The 18,001-nt window shown below is 44.0% G+C and overlaps 1 pseudogene across 1 annotated transcript; it reads right to left on the bottom strand.

Moving 5' to 3' along the window:
• Positions 1-340: 340 nt before the first annotated feature.
• Positions 341-4,978, bottom strand: LOC307155259 (putative inhibitor of apoptosis; annotated as a pseudogene). Its single transcript has 3 exons — positions 4,975-4,978; positions 880-2,373; positions 341-449 (listed from the first exon to the last, which is right to left on the bottom strand). The product of its transcript is annotated as a putative inhibitor of apoptosis (transcript).
• Between the last annotated feature and the right edge of the window lie 13,023 nt (positions 4,979-18,001).

Raw genomic sequence — 18,001 nt, 5'->3', positions numbered from 1 at the left:
TCTTTCTGCTATGTCTACGAAACATTGACGTGAAAGATGAGTATTACACTTCAAACTCGTCTAACTATTACACTTATTTTGTTATTATTACACGGTTATTTTGTGTGTGTCACTAAACAACATGGTTAAGCTAATGAATTACAGTTGATACGTGGTATTTTTACGTGAAAGGAGGGAAAGGAATATTTAACATATAAAAATAAAAATATTTTAACCTATCGTCAATTTCAATTGTTAAATAAATCATCTAACAATCAACAGTTATATGTGAAACAATTAGAGTTGGTGTAAATTTGCACATCCAAAAACTGTTGTTACTTAGTTGATAAATATCTTCACTTTATGATAGGAAAGTACGGACAGCGCATTTTACCACTCCTCTACATATGGGACACTTGCGCAGAGAAGGCGCACATTCTTTGCACACAACTAGGTGACCACAGGGGATTGTTATGGGAATTTTTGATTTTCCTTACATACACAGGATTGATTTCTATGTGCTGCTGACTTTGTGACGATGTGAGCTTCTGTGGGGCAAGGAGAACGGGGGAGACGTGGTTTTGGATTGAACCCTTGACCCATAAGGTCAAAGGGGATCTAAGTTAGGGCTTGCAGGCTGCAAGCAGAGCTAAACCTAAAGTTCAGCATGTAATGAGATCACTGAGTGAGTTTCTTATCCATCTATGGGCGGAAAACCTAGAGTTATAAGAAGACTGTGCTGACTCTGACTCCTTGTCTCACTTGAACCACAGACTATACTGTCTACCTCTGTGCGTGTCAACTGGGCCTTTCCTTGCAGGGAAATAAATTACTTTTAATGATCATTTGATTCAAGACTGTCTTTTATGCAGAGATGATTGTTTAATGAAAAATTGCCACATCAGGATGAAGACAATGTTCACTTCCTTATCCATGCAAACTTTGCATGTGCGCTCCTCTTGAAGTCTTCTTAACTGTTCCTCCATAGACAAGTCTGAAAGATCTTGACTCTGTGATGCAGCTTCATTTGTCGGGGCCATCAGTTTTCTCAGCAGGTAGACATCATTCTTCTTGATCCAGTTGCGGAAGACCTCTGCTGCTGCTTTTCCTTTCGACAGGACTAACTCAATGAGCTGCCCTGTCTGCTGCTTGACTGTAGCGCAGTTACGAATAATGTCATACTCTTTATGTGAGATGACGTTCTCCTCTAGAAGATGGTCCATTAAGTTCTGCACACTTTTTAGCTGCTGTGACATGACAAGATGATTTTTCTTAAGAAAAGTAAAACCATCTGATGCCATTTCCTCAGCAAGAAGCTCTCGCTCCTCCTCTCTCTTCTCATCTTCTGCACTTAGTAAATCAGACACCAACTCTTGAACGGTTTTGTAATTTTCTCCACTTGCGAGAATTTTGCTCTGCACGGTTTGCTTCACCAGGCCACGCTCAAATCACATCTCTAAAGCAGACTTCACCACAGGATTGTTCATCATCACTGCATCTTCTGAACGGTCTTCTCCAGGACCCACAGGTGGATCAACAAATTCTCTCGAGTTGCTGTCTCCATTAGTCAATAGCTGTTCAAATAGTCTTGGAAATCTTGCTTGAATCTGATGAACAAACTCTTGGCCCTTTTCTTGCAACAGGTATTCACATCTTGGAAACCACTTGGCATGTTCTACCCATGGATCATCACCAGACTCCCAACATCTGAGTCCACCATCACAACAAAAGCACTTCACGTCATCATTACGACCAACATAGTAAAAACCAGCCTTAGCCAATTGGTCTGGTCGAACAGTTATTCTTGAGGGCCAGTTGACAAATGTGAGCAACCTTTCTTCACACTGTTGCATTGCCAAGTTAGATACATTGGAAAGGCCGCCGCCAGATAAAGGTACATTATCTGCACGGTCACCTCGAACGAAGCGGCAGTTGGGGTAATGCCTCTGGTGCTCTGATACTGCCCGATCTCCCGGTTTCCAGTTGCTAAGCTGGCCTCCACAACTGAAGCAAGCCACTCTGTCGCCCTGGCCAAGGTAGTAGAAACCACTTTGGCCAAGCTCGGCTGAAGTTACTGTAGCAAGAGTCCAATTCTGAAAGGTGTCAAGGTGTTCCTGTTCCCGACGCATGCCAGGATTGTGACAAGCCGGAGGTCGCTGGTGAGACATATCCTCAACTCCACGGGAGGAAAAGGAACTGGAGGGGGCCAGGTTTAAGTAACCCACCTGCTCCTCCGTTTGGCCTGAAACGGATGCCGTGGTGGTCGATGTTACGGGTGTCGCAGGGGCTGTAGGATGGCTACGTTGCGAAGCGGGGAAAAGGCAGGGTGAGAGGACGACAGGAGGTTTTGTCCGGGTTGTGTGCGAAGTCCTGAAATATTTATCAGGACAACAGCTCACTCCGCCCCGCTGGAGGAGTTGTCATCATGACCCCGTAAACAGTCAAGTCAAGTCAAGTCATCTTCATTTATATAGCGCTTTTAACAATGTAGATTGTTTCAAAGCAGCTTTACAGAGATAAGCGTATAATTTAAGGTAACAGAGATTGTTTTGGCTTTATAGCAGAGTTAAGTTATTTTCCATCTAAAGTTAGTTTTGATTGATTTGCTTCCGTCGCAACGATCATTTGTTATTAAATTAGGGGCCGCTAAGACGACACCATTCCCTCTACACAGACTTTAAACGCGAACCTGTGAGAAACACTGATGGCGTTCACATGCGCATTTAGAATGGGTTCTATAGTTATGTGCGTTTGAAAATACGCAGGTTTGGAATTCCCTACAAGCCAAGCCTAAACAAAGTACTTGTCTTTCCTTATAAATTTTGATAAAGAATTTTATTTTATTTTGTTGCTGTAAACAGCTGTATAGGATTACATATAATGCCACATTGAATCAGAAGTAGCGTCATGGAGAAGTTATGCATATGCCACCGGAGAGATGTCTATAATTACACCAAAATATTTAAAAATATACATATATTTTTAAACATACAGTATGCATGGGTGAATTGTACGTCATAAGATCTGTAACAAGCATGTAGAAAGTAGTTGGGATGTATTTCATTTTGCCTAGGCTTTAAGTTCATTTTACCGACTATTAAGATGTTAAAGTTCATAGACCTTTAGCACATTCAAATGTATTGAGTTAAAACGTGATATCAATATTGCATTACCGAATTCAGGGGTGTTTAATAGCTTCAATAGTTATCAAGCACCAGCTGATTTTAAGTTTTTCTTCAAACAAAGGTAATTTTCTGATAAATCATTGTACACATACATGTGTTTTGTTGTATGCACAGATGTTGAGGGTCGCTTATAGAAAGATGTGTCCTTGTCTTTGTTTCGCGGTATTTTTAAAAACATAGCTAGATCTACAGATGTTTTACACGATAAGATATGTCAGAGAACCTTGTGCGGCATTCTATATCCGCATAAAGGGTTAAAATGTAAAATATACATTTTAGCGTTATTTAAAAACTAGGACGGTATAATAATATAATGTAAATGTCTCACGTGAAGATGATGGTTTAAATCATAATTTTATCAAATCAAGTCAATTCATTTGAATACTGTCGTATATGAACAAAGAGAAGACCTAGAGTTCACTAACATTACAGCTAACTGTAGGGAACAGATATCCGGGAGAAAGTGTAAAGAAAACGCCATACAAAACATTACAATCACACCCGGGAATACAGTAAGTGTTACGCTATGTTACGTGCTAATACTTGCTCTTGTTTCAGAGTCGGTGTTATCCGGAACAATAGCGCTGTTAAACATGCAGTTCAATAACAATGTTCAATATAAACAAGAATCCTGCTCTAATGCGACTAATTCTAACCAACTCTAATTGTTTCACATATAACGTACTCGGTTACCTAATGTAACCTCGGTTCTCTCTAAAAGAGGGAACGAGTATTGCGTAAGTTGCTTACGCATCGGGAAAGTCTTCTTTCTTTGAGATCTGAAGCCAAAAATTATCCTTAATTTTGTATTCATTGTCAACGCAGTGCGGCAGCCGGCAGACCATGGCAGGCTGTATAAGCGTGCTCATTGGCTGCTCAGTGGCAACTGCTTAAGCCTACCAGTGAGCCCTGTGTGACGTCACATCCAATGAGGGCCCTCCACACCCTTCTAACCGTCAAGATGGGTGTGGCCAGCGTGTATATAACCAGGGCTCACAGGCTAAATATCTGATTTTCTTGTCTTCAGCGAAGCTCTTCGCATCGCTGGATCTTGAGAGCCGCCGCCGTTGAAACCAGCGACCAGCAAGCCTAGGACAGCGCCTGAAGAAGCCGGCCGCCTTCGCCGCCTTCAGCCATCCGTGCCTGCTACGCTATCCGGCGACATATCCTTTTATTACTGCTGTGTGTGCTCGCCCTGCGACACACACTATCTCTCACTGTTCTAAAAGAGCAGTTTTTTTTTCCTGCGGCTCGTGCCGCGCCCCGCTCAGCAACGGAGACCGCCACCTCTCCTGCGCTCTCTGCCTGGGCCGCGAGCACGCCGCCACCGCACTCTCTACGGGCGGCTGCCCTGAGTGCGAAGAACTTTCAATGTCGACCCTGCGGGCTCGACTTGAAGTTTTCGACCAAGCTGTCGCTCCGCCTGTCCCTGATGGGCTGCGCAATAGGAAGCGCCTCTCGCAGAGACCACCGGAGACTAATATGACTGAGGAGCTCGCCGGAACCTCTCCCTCGAGCTTCTCTCTCGCCCTCTCCGCCACCCCTCCCGGCCGCTCAACCGCCGGCTAAACGCCCGCGCCGCCGCCGCGTCAGGGGATGAGGCGAATGAGATAGACACCCTCCCTCTGTTCGAGCCGCGCTACTGCGCCGCTCACAAGGGATGGCAGAAGTGGACGGTCTCGGAGCCCTCTGTTCGAGCCGCGCAAACTGCGCCGCTCACGAGGGAAGGCAGAAACGGACGGTCCTGGAGCTCTCTTTACGTTACAAGAAAGCTACTCCGTCCTCGCGCGGACCTACCTCAATTTCTCACGCATTTCTCAGTCCCCTCTTAAGTTCAGGCGACTGGAATTGTTCATATTGCAGTATACGAGCCTGTTATAAATACACTGCAAGCAAACGCCGTCGCAAGACATGACGCTGTTATATGCTCACTCTAACCGAAAGCTAATGTGTTCTCCCCTGTGGCTCCGTGGCAGGGTTCGATCCCGGCTCTCGCGGCAGATAAAAATTTATGCTGTTCGCTTCTCCTAGCTCGCGGCCAGTTTTTCTTACATACAGAAAGCGAACCCGCACTCCCCCTTGTTGGGCCGCGCACATTGCGCCGTTCACAAGGGATGACAGAGCGGACGGTCACGAGCAACGTTCAGCGCGCGCGCCTCACTCACCGGCGAAAAGAGGAGAGAGAGTGTTTTCGTCCCGCTGTGGCCGGACAAACCGCCAATTATTTTTCAGTCCCCTCTTAAGTTCAGGCGGCTGGAAATATTACTATTGCAGTAAACGAGACTGTTTTTATTACACGCACGACTGCAAACAGTAGCCCAGTGGCAGAATCATAGGCTGTAACGCCAGAGACCCGTGTTCGAGCCCAGCTCTCGCGGCAGATACATTTTTTTACTGTTCGCTTCTCCGAGCTCGCGGCCTGCTTTTCTTACATACAGAAAGCGAACCCGCCTCTCGCACCACATGGTGCTCGATTATTTATGAGCGTCTATACACGAGGGAAGAAAAGACTGTTAAGTCCCGCTGCGGCTGGACCACCGTCAAAGCTTCACGCTCTGTCAGTCCCCGTTGCCACGGCTACTGCAGATGTGTACCTCGCAGCCAACGAACCGGTATATCTACCCGCTCGCCTGCGCGCAACCACCGTTCTCACGGCGACCCAGAGAAATCTCAAATGAGCATAATGTCCGGTTGCACGGCTCACGCCGTATGTGTTTCAAATGCAGTGAATGTGCCCACGTTTCCGTGTTCACCCCTGCACACAAGCACTATAAATCCCGTGTCTCTCACAGAGCCCACTCTCATAAAGTAGGCAGAAGCCGCTCGAGTGTTAAAAGTAGGTCACGTGTCCACCTCACCGTGCCCACACCTACTCACTGCCCGCTCTGTCACACGGCCTCTTACGACCGGTCATGTTTTAAATGTAAATCCTGTGCCCGCCCTCGAGCGCTCACACATACTAACGAACATTTCGCCCCCGACGCCGCCCTGCGGCTCGCGCTGTATGTGTTTCAAATGCAGTAAATGTGCCCACTTCTCTGTGTTCACCTCTGCACACAAGCACCATAAACCCTGTGTTTCTCACAGAGCCCGCTCGCTTAAAGCAGGCAGAAGCCGCTCGAGCGTTAAAAGTAGGTCACGTGTCCACCCCGCTGTGCCCACACCTACTCACTGCCCGCTCTGTTACACATCCCCTCACGACCGGTCATGTTCTAAATACAGATGCTGTGCCCGCTCCCACGCGCTCACACATTCTCTCGAATACTTCGCCCCCGACGCCGCTGTCAAGCGTCGTGCCTCACACTGTATGTTCCCCGTCCAAAGCCACCGGGACGCTGTGTGTGAAACGGCCAGTTATCGCTGCATGCGACCCGCCGTATCTAAGCACCGAGAGCGCGCGCGCCGCGCCCGCCCCTCCGTTTCGAGCTCTCGAGTCCGCGATGAGCGGCGATCAGAGCCCGGAGGCCATTCTGCCCCTGGCTGCACACGCGAAAGCGTGGGAAGCTATTCCAGACGCGTCAGAATGGGTGCTAAGCACAGTGAAACAGGGCTATACTCTGCAGTTCGCTCGCCGCCCTCCGCGCTTTCAAGCGCGTATCGAGACCAAAGTGAATGGGGAAGTAGCACATCTACTTCGAGCAGAAATAGCTACACTTCTGTGCAAAAGGGCTATAGAACCGGTTTCTCCTTCTATGAGCGAGTCGGGCTTTTACAGCCGTTATTTCCTCGTTCCCAAGAAGGACGGAGCTCTCAGACCAATTTTGGATCTGAGACGTTTGAACAAGGCTCTTATGAGAAGACCGTTCAAAATACTCACAACCAGGCAAATTCTCGCGCAAATTCGCCCGAGGGACTGGTTTATATCTCTCGATCTAAAAGACGCGTACTTTCAGATCCAGATAATACCCCGTCACAGGCCATTCTTGAGATTCGCCTTCAACGGTCAGGTATATCAGTACACCGTCCTGCCTTAAGCCACCTGGACAGCCTGGGGCTTACGGTCGGGCAGCACCGCACCTCTCAAGACATTTCAGAGGATGCTGGGTTGTATGGCTTCAGCTGCAGCAGTGCTTCAGCTGGGTCTGTTACGTATGCGCCCGCTACAACGCTGGCTGAATGCCCGAGTGCCTCACAGAGCCTGGGCTTCCGGCGGCATCCGAATCAGAGTGACTCAGAGCTGCGTTTCAGCACTGAAGCCCTGGTTAGCGGCCGACTGGTACCAGCGGGGAGTGACAATGGGAGCCATCTCACACCGCAAAGTTATCTCGACGGACGCTTCCACCTCAGGTTGGGGCGCTCTTTTCGAGGGCAAACCGGTTTTTGGCCTGTGGTCAGACCAGGAGAAATGCCTCCACATAAACTGTTTGGAGATGATAGCAGTCGAGAACGCGCTCAAGCGCTTCCTCCCATTCATACAGGATCACCATGTGCTAGTCCGCTCGGACAACATGTCCGTGGTATCCTATGTGAACCGACAGGGCGGTGTCAGATCCAGGAACCTGTGCAAGCTGACAGAACGCCTTCTCGTGTGGGCTCACCGCTCGTTGCGCTCGCTGAGAGCCGCGCACGTGCCGGGCCACCTGAATGTCGGTCCAGACAGACTGTCCAGGGACAACATTCCCCCGGGAGAATGGTCCCTGCACCCCCAGACAGTCCAGTTTCTCTGGCGCCTATTCGGCAGAGCGGAGATCGACCTCTTTGCGTCGAGAGACAACGCTCACTGCCCGAAATTTTTCTCGAAAAGCGAGGACGCGCTGTCCCAGACATGGCCCAGCCTCCCGCTGTACGCTTTTCCCCCTATCTCCCTGTTACCACAGGTCATTTCGAGGATCAGGGAAACGCACCACCCAGTGCTTCTTATAGCCCCGCGTTGGGAGAACCAAACCTGGTACCCAGAGCTAGTGAGGCTGTCGCACTCATCCCCATGGCCGATCCCGGTGAGAAAGGATCTCCTCTCCCAAGCCGGTGGATCGATCTGGCATCCCCATCCAGAACGATGGTCTCTGCATGCATGGGTAATCAACGGATACCCGTTGGCCTGCCAGAAGGGGTCGTGAACACGATCACGCAGTCTAGAGCCCCCTCCACGAGACGGCTCTACGCGTCTAAATGGTCGGTGTTTTCTAAATGGTGCGCTACTAAGAGCTTGGATCCACGTGCATGTGGGGTCCCGCGGGTGCTCTCCTTCCTACAAGAGCTGTTGGACAAGGGCAGGTCCCCTTCCACGCTCAAAGTGTATGTGGCGGCTATTGCAGCGTTCGCTGAGACGACGCGCGGCCGGGCAATAGGAAGGAACGAGCTCATTATCCGCTTCCTCAGAGGAGCTAGACGGATGAATCCCCCGCGGCCCCCCTCGGTTCCTATTTGGGATCTGTCCTTGGTCCTGGAGGCCCTGAAGGCGTTTCCCTTTGAACCGCTCGAATCCGTGGATTTAAAGTACCTGTCGCTTAAAAACGTTTTTCTGATAGCTCTGTCTTCAGTAAAACGCGTGGGGGATTTGCACGCGCTATCTATTAGCCCTGCATGTCTTGAGTTCGGACCGAATGACTCGAAAGTCATTCTCAGACCGAGACACGGTTACATCCCCAAAGCGATTGGAACCCCTTTTAGGGCACAAATCATTTCCCTTTCGGCTCTGCCAGCATCCGATAATGGGGACAGTGATAACCTCCTATGCCCTGTCCGGGCGTTGAGAGCTTACATTACGCGCTCCGCCGCTTTCAGGCGTTCTGAGCAGCTCTTTGTTTCCTTCGGCGGACGCACCAAGGGTCTCGCCGCCTCGAAACAGAGCCTGTCCAGGTGGATAGTGGACGCGATTGCAGCAGCTTATGCCTCCAAACACCTGCAGTGCCCTCTGGGTATCAGAGCCCACTCCACTAGAGGCATGGCCTCTTCGTGGGCCTGGTCCAGTGGAATTTCTATCCACGATATTTGTATGCCGGCGGGCTGGGCCTCCCCATCGACATTCATGAGGTTTTATAACCTGGAAGTTCCCGCCTTACAGGCGAAATTACTGTCAGTATAAGTGACATATATGCTCTGACCAGTCACTTATGTGCAGACTACGTTCACATGCTGGCGATATTTCTGGTATGGTACTTAGGGTGAAGTGTTTTATACTCAGACCGGCTGGGCCGCTCTGTTTCTCATTCCCCGTTACGCGCTGTTTACCGGTGCTGGCCCGCGTTGCTGGCCGCCCGTATTCCACTCTGTGGCGCGGGGGATTACTCTCTTCGTAAAAGACCGATTATGTCGCTCTTTTCTTACCCTAATGAGTGCTTATGTACTGTGTGGGCTCGCGCTGCCGGCCCTACTGTTTTGCACTGATATATGCTTATAGACCGGCCGCGCCGCTCTATTTTATATACTGAGTGAAGTGCTTTGTACTGTGTTGGCCCGTCTCTCCGACCGGCCACCTATTCCAGCAGAATGATTTTCCCCGGTCTCCCTGGGATTCATGGGCTGGATGCTCGGCGCACACGGCGTTGACAAAGGGTTCCCGATGCGTAAGCAACTTACGCAATACGAGAGAACCTCTCGTAAGAGAACGTACTCGGTTACTTAATGTAACCTCGGTTCTCTCTAGAAGAGGGAACGAGTATTGCGTAACCTGCCGTGTCGCGCCACGAGCTTTTGCGCTTCAGACTGCGAAAACCAGATATTTAGCCTGTGAGCCCTGGTTATATACACGCTGGCCACACCCATCTTGACGGTTAGAAGGGTGTGGAGGGCGCGAAGCGCCCTCATTGGAGGCCACGTTTCAGGGGGCTCACTGATAGGCTTAAGCAGTTGCCGCCAAGCAGCCAATGAGCACGCTTATACAGCCTGCCTTGGTCTGCCGGCTGCCGCACTGCGTTGACAATGAATACAAAATTAAGGATAATTTTTTGGCTTCAGATCTCGAAGAAAGAAGACTTTCCCGATGCGTAAGCAACTTACGCAATACGAGAGAACCTCTCGTAAGATGCGTAAGCAACTTACGCAATACTCGTTCCCTCTTCTAGAGAGAAAAGAGGTTACATTAGGTAACCGAGTACGTTTTTTTAATAGTTTTTTTTTAAGAGTTAAAAGATTAAAACATTTTGCTAACATTAGGTCTTATTGTGTCACTGTCAGTCTTTTTACATCAGTGCAAAACTAGGGTATGCAGATTAATTATTATTATACATCATTCATCAGCATGCATTGATTAATCCCATGGCATTAATCCCCCCCCCCCCACTGTCACCTTTTTTAGTCTGAGGAGTTTGCAGGTCTGGGGGAGTGATGGAGAGACATTAATGTTTTTCATGAGTTTAACCCTCGTGCTTTCCTATATGATAATTGGGTATTGACCAAACACCTTAAGTGTACCTTTTCATCAATTCAATAAATGTACTATATTTTAATTATTTCATATTTTAAGCTTTTTGTTACTTAATAATATTTGTGCAATAATTATGATCCATTAATGACCATTTAAAATATTTTTGATTTAAGCAAAGTTATCATTACATTGCAGTTTTGGGGTGTGGCACGGCTCATTAATGCAATTTAAACTTTAAGAGTGCATTAAAATAGAAACAATACAAAGTCCTTGAGCATGAAAAGCAATATAAATTTAGTAGCATCTGGCTTAGGGACAAGAGCAGAGAGCTTGTCTCGTATCTTCATGTTTTCTCCCAATATTCCAAAGCAGATTAAACTTTTTGTAAATTGTCAGAAAATCTAATTAGATATTCTGCATGAGCAAGTACAGCATCCCAGTGCTTTTATACTAATCTCACCACACTTTAAAGGGACACTCCACCCATTTGCATTAAGCTTTGCATTGTTAGAAACCCAGTCATACTATTGAATGGTCGTGCAACACTCTCTCATTTTCCCCTGAGACGGGAGAAATCCGTTATTTACCTTTTACACTTCCTCCTACAATGACGCAAAAATCGTCATTTTGCGTCATTGTAGGAGGAAGTGTAAGAGGGGGGGATTTCTGTTGAGACTACAAGCACTAGTTCCTCATCTTTCCCAGGGGGCGGGACCCGCTCACGCTACAGACCTATTACAGATCAGTGGGTGGGACTTTACTCTCTGAAACTGAAAGCAATATCCTCCATCTTGTTTGAAGCTAAGCTAACAGGCGCTGTGGAGACAGATGTAAAGTAATGACAATAGCGGAGGAGAGTGCTCAATATGATATAGAAGAAGAGGATTTCGGAAGTCTGATGCTTGAATCAAGTGTTTGTGGCCGCATTATAGCGAAGAGCAGCCGAGGCAGAAGACCTGCCTGCCGCGGACGAGGAGCCCGGACTGGCTCGAGTTAGGGCGGACTGGTGGCGCCGGTGATCTCACTATGCAACTCATAGACTGTAAGATGCAACTACGAACACAGAGATAGTCTGCGGCAAAGAATTTCAACGATGACAATTTCTCCTGGACGAAATCTCTGAATCAGACGAGGACACAGACGTTTGTGTTGAGAACTATCCTAGTTTCGCACCGCATATGTTCTGACTGAACATCCAGGTACCATGCAATAATTCACCTTTTCGAAAGAAATACAAACGAGGAGTAATGCACTAATGAGTTCGCCAACTAACTAGACATTTTGTGTGAATGTGAAATGAATTTCAAGCTCTGGTGGTAGCTAGCCTTGTAGACGGAAGAGTGATTTCTCTTATAGGCAGATATGCGCTGTTCTGGATTAGTGGGAGTGGCTTGCGGAGCTGTGCAATATGGTGCATTGTGGGAGTTGTTGTCTTTCATACAAATGCGTGCTGAAGTTATTTTTTGTCTTTCCTCGGTCACAAAGGCACCAAATTCAAAATTTATTTTACATTTCGACTACATATATGACCCACTTTAAATAAAAAACAATGTTCAAATGGGTGAAATGCCCCTTTAATACAACACTGTTTTATTTTCTCCCTGCAGTGTCTCCGGAGATCCTCTCAGGGTTCAGTCCAGTCCAGTCCAGTCCAATGTGCCGGAAGTGGAAGCTGATGTGATTGTGGATAATGTCATTTAAAATGTTTGTTTTTTTTTAGCTTGCTGATAGGTTAGGGTTAGGTAAAGAGGTAGTTTTAGTTTTGTTTCATGTTTCATTATTTTGAAGTTTAATCAGTTTGTTCTATGTTTTAGTCCAGGTTTATTTTCATGTTAATTTCATATTTCAATTTAACCCAAGTCGGTTTCAATTGTATCTGTATCTTGAAATAAACTACACTTTGGTTCACTTCAGCTCGCCTTCAGTGGACTACATTACACATAGACATGATTCATGGGTCTTTTTGATTTTAATTATCTTTCTAGATCTTTTGTCTTAATTTTAAAATCTGAAAGTTCTTAATAAGGTGCTTTCATAAAATGATTGTCAATATACATTATATGCAAAAACATTGAGAATGTTTAAATGTTTAAACAAGTGAATGGAATGTTTTAAGAACGTTTTTCATAATCTTAGAAAAACATTAAGAGAACGTTTATATAACGGGAGAATTGAACGTTCTAATAACGTTTGAATAACTTTCTTATAACCAAGGAAAAACGTTAATACAACGTTTATGTAACAAGATAATTGAACGTTCTAATAAGGTTTTGAATAACGTTCTCATAACCAAGCAATAACATTAATACAACGTTTTATAACTAAATAATTAAACGTTCTAATAACGTTTTTAATAACGTTCTTATAACTAATAAATAACATTAATACAACGTCTAAAAAACTGGACGTTTTGAACGTCCAGTTAAATAACTTAATGGGAACGTTTAATTATTAATTAGTAACTTAATGGGAACGTTATGGAAATGTTCTTATAACCTAAGTATTGAATGTTCCAATAACGTTTGAACAATGTTCTTATAACCAAGCAAGAACGTTAATACAACGTTTATATAACAGGAGAACTGAACGTTCTAATAACGTTTTGAATAACGTTCTTATAACTAAGAAATAATGTTAATACAACGTCTAAAAAACTGGACGCTTTGAACGTTTCTAGAACATTCAGAAATAACGTTTTTATAACTTAATGGGAACGTTACGGAAATGTTCTTATAACCTGAAATTGTTAGCTGGGAGCCTGTTTACTCCAAAATGTAACAAAAATGAAATATCCTATGGGATGGCAATTAATATTCTCCTCATTAGTCTATAAGAAGCTGTTGTTACAAAATTGGAAAAACACAGATACCCCAGGGTTGGATAAATGGAAAAATGTAATGAAATATTACCTAAACATCGAGAAAACTCTGTTAGTGGACAAAAATAAACAAAAACAGTTTAACTCAGTGTGGAAACCAATATTTGATGCCCTGTAATTAGCCCAACGCTAACTCTGCTTAATTAGGGCCCAAGCCCTGAAAGGGCGAAGGCCCTATTGTTTCCGGTAGGATTATTTATTAGGGCCCAAGCCCTGAAAGGGCGAAGGCCCTATTGTTTTCGGTAGGATTATTTAGGGCCCAAGCCCTGAAAGGGCGAAGGCCCTATTGTTTCCGGTAGGATTATTTAGGGCCCAAGCCCTGAAAGGGCGAAGGCCCTATTGTTTTCGTTAGGATTATTAGGGCCCGAGCACCGATGGTGTGAGGACCCTCTTGGAATTGCTCTGTTTATTAGGGCCCGAGCACCGATGGTGTGAGGACCCTCTTGGAATTGCTCTGTTTATTATTAGGGCCCGAGCACCGATGGTGTGAGGACCCTCTTGGAATTGCTCTGTTTATTATTATTAGGGCCCGAGCACCGATGGTGTGAGGACCCTCTTGGAATTGCTCTGTTTATTATTATTATTATTATTAGGGCCCGAGCACCGATGGTGTGAGGACCCTCTTGGAATTGCTCTGTTTATTATTATTATTATTATTAGGGCCCAAGCCCTGAAAGGGCGAAGGCCCTATTGTTTTCGGTAGGATTATTTATTATTATTAGGGCCCAAGCCCTGAAAGGGCGAAGGCCCTATTGTTTTCGGTAGGATTATTATTATTATTATTATTATTATTTTGTCAACCTTTCGGCCACTTTTGGGGCCCTTAACATGCTCGAAAACTCTTGAAATTTTGCACACAGGTCAGAACCCGCGGCCATCAGGGCCGGACTGAAGCTGGTACCCGGGCGTGGCAGGGGGGCTCGACAGCGCCCCCTGGAACGGGATCCGAACACTTGTCCATAAATCAGACACGCTTGCATGTAATAATATGAAACTCGGTACACATATAGAACTCATCGGGCCGAACAACTTTCGTGCTCTAAGTTTTACGCCAGCCCAACAGGAAGTTGGCTATTTAGGGTTGTTTGGAAACGCATGCTGTGGAATTTAATGTACTCCTCCTAGAGAATTCATCCAATCTCCTCCAAACTCGGTCAGCATGAAGTCAAGACATTGAGGATGCTAAATTGCGGACGGATTTTTGATATCTCGAACGGTTTGGCCGTGGCGAGGAAACGAATTTATGGCGAAAAAATGAAACAGGAAGTGTGTTATAACTTCTGCATACATTAACTGATCTTGATGAAACTTCAGCAGTGTGTTCGTTGTAAGAGGCCGATCGCACAGATGTGACTATTGTGAGTCAAAGTTATAGCGCCACCAACAGGCAGCAGGAAGTACATCACTATTAAAATGCTTTGAAATCACTGTCTTATTTTTACCAGATTTGCTTCAAACTTTATGTGTACAATGTAGACACACGGCAGATGTAAACCTGTGAAAGGATTATTGATATCTTAGATACTGTTGCCGTGGCAACGCATCAAACTTTAATATTCTTTTTTTATGCTTTTGAGACTCTTAACATACTTGAAATTGCATGAAACTCGACAGACACATCACATTTATTATCCAGTAGACATGTGCAAAGTTTCAGAAACGGGCGTGGTGAGGGGCTCAGTAGCGCCACCTTTAGTCATAAGTGGGGGTGTTAGTTTTATCAACAGCAACAAAACTTGGTATGTGTATTGTTCTCATCAAGACGGACAACTTTCTAATTTACATGAACCATCTCTGACCAACAGGAAGAGAGATATTTTGGTTTGAATGTGGATTTTCTGAAGAATTTTCTCTCCCTCTCTGTGTCTGTGTGTGTGTGAGGGGAGGGGGGGATTTGACTATTGCTTTTATATTGTTAATCAAGGTTTCAGGGGCTTTTGGGGTCCTTAACGTGCTCAAAAACTCCTGAAACTTTGCACACAGGTCAGAACCCACGGCCATCAGGGCCGGGCTGAAGCTGGGACCCGGGCGTGGCTGGGGGGCTCAACAGCGCCCCCTTGAACGGGGTTCTAAAACTTGATCCATATATCAAACACGCTCGCATGAATTAATATGAAACTCGGTACACATATAGATCTCATCGGGCCGAACAACTTTACCCCGGTCAAGTTTTACGCCAGCCCAACAGGAAGTCAGCTATTATGGGTTGTTTGGAAAACGCTTGCTGTGGAATGTGAAATACTCCTCCTAGAAAATTCACCGTGCCCCCTTCAAACTCGGTGTGGATGTAGTCAAGACATTGAGGATGCTAAATTGCGGACGGATTTTTGATATCTCGAACGGTTTGGCCGTGGCAAGGAAACGAATTTATGGCGAGAAAAGAGAAACACGAAGTGTTATAACTTCTGCATACATTAACTGATCTTGATGAAACTTCAGCAGTGTGTTCATGGTAAGAGGCCGGTCAGATGGATGTAACTATTGTGAGTCAAAGTTATAGCGCCACCAACTGGTAGCAGGAAGTGTGTCACTTTCAAAATGCTTTTGACAAAAGTGGGGGGGTTAGTTTTAACTACAGTAAAGAAAAAATAGTTTTTTTCTTTCTTTTCCTCTTAAACTATTTATTTTATTCGTACCAAACTTTTTCAACATGATGAAACTACATTAAATATGCTAAATTGTGAATGGATAATAAATATCTCAAACGGTTTTGCTATGGCGAGGGATTAAATAATGTCCAAAAAGGAAACACTAAAAATCTTCTAAAAATGTAATTATATACCATTTATTTCTATATAAAAGTATACAAATATCACAACTAAACCCATTTTATTCTGTTTTTGCAATTCAAGAAGAATGAAAAAGTTAAAACAGGCTATTTAGTGCTATTTGGTTCAACAAAAAAGCAAACATAGGGCTATACTGCCCTCTTGTGTCCAAAAGGACATCAAAATAGTATATAAAACTTTTTACCAGGTAGGCCAATATTGTATTTAAATATACATGTATTAGGTATGTGTCTGAGGATATTTTCCCACCGGTTAATCGACGTGTGACACGAGTGGGTGCTTTTAAATCGCTAATATAATAGTGTAAGAAAAATAATGATAATGTTGCACACACAAATCACACACATGTGGGAAAGAATGATGCTTTTAAACAACACTAAACCGCCATTAGGTGTCGCCAGGCATCCATCTTAATAAGCGAGTCATTGATTCATTCGTTCAAACGATTCGTTCGAATGAGTCGATCATGATTAAGACAGATGTTTATGGATTGATCATTCAATCTTTGAGTCAACCGATTCGTTAAAAATGCTGAATCGTTCAGTTATGAGAAAACACGTGATGCGTTATGGTTCTGCCGTGATCTTTGTTTAACTATTTTCGCTGCTGAAACAGAACAAAAACAGTCAACATTGCATCTAAAATGTAAGTGACTTAATTGTAACTGTTTATTAACCTGTTGTATGAAATCTAGGGGTGGGAGAAAAAATTTATTCTTAGATGCATCGCGATGCGGACGTGGACGATTCTGAATCGATTCACAAATGTCAAAAAATCGATTCTCTAAAAAAATATTTTCTAATAACGTAATATTGACGGAAGGCAAAAGGCGGAACTCTAAGCGGACGTGCGTGCAGTCTGTGGCGCGCACATAACAGAGAAGTTTCTTCTGCTCACCAAGGCTGCATTTATTTGATTAAAAATACAAACAAAAACAGTAATATTGTAAAATATTATTCCAATTTAAAACAGCTGCTTTCTATTTTAATATATTTTAAACTGTTATTTATTCCTGTGATCAAAGCTGAGTTTTCAGCATCATTACTCCAGTCGTCACTGTCACATGATCCTTCAGAAATTATTCTAATATGATGATTGATACTCAAGAAACATTCATTATTATTTTAAATGTCGAAAACAGTTGTGTACAGTCTTTGATGAATAGAAAGTTCAAAAGAACAGCATTTATCTGAAATCTAAAGCTTTTGTAACGTTAAACACTACCGCTCAAAAGTTTTGGGTTAGTAATAATTAAAATTTTATTTTTGGGGGAAATAAATAAAATAAATCAGTACTTTTATTTATGAAGGATGAGTTAAACTGATCAACAGTTACAGTAAAGACATTTATAATGTTAAAAATATATATATTTGAAATATATGCTGTTCTTTTGAACTTTACATTCATCAAAGCATTTTGAAAAAAAAAAAAATCTGTACACAACTGTTTTCAACATTGAAAATAATAATGAATATTTATTGAGCATCAATCATCATATTAGTATGATTTCTGAAGGATCATGTGACACTGAAGACTGGAGTAATGATGCTGAAAACTCAACTTTGATCACAGAAATGAATTACTATGTAAAATATTTAAAAATTGAAAACAGCTGTTTTAAATTGGAATAATATTTCACAATATTACTGTTTTTGTTTGTATTTTTAATCAATAAATGCAGCCTTGGTGAGCAGAAGAGACTTCTCCTAAAAACATTAAAAATCTTACTGACCCCAAACTTTTGAACAATAATATATATATATATATATATATATATATATATATATATATGTATGTGTGTGTATGTATGTATGTATATATATATATATATGTATATATATATATATATATATATATATAAATA

The sequence above is a fragment of the Squalius cephalus genome (assembly GCF_949319135.1).
Source record: "Squalius cephalus genome assembly, chromosome: 3".
Lineage (NCBI taxonomy): Eukaryota > Metazoa > Chordata > Actinopteri > Cypriniformes > Leuciscidae > Squalius > Squalius cephalus.
Note: the sequence above shows the minus strand (reverse complement) of the source record. Positions and strands in the feature narration are given on the sequence as shown.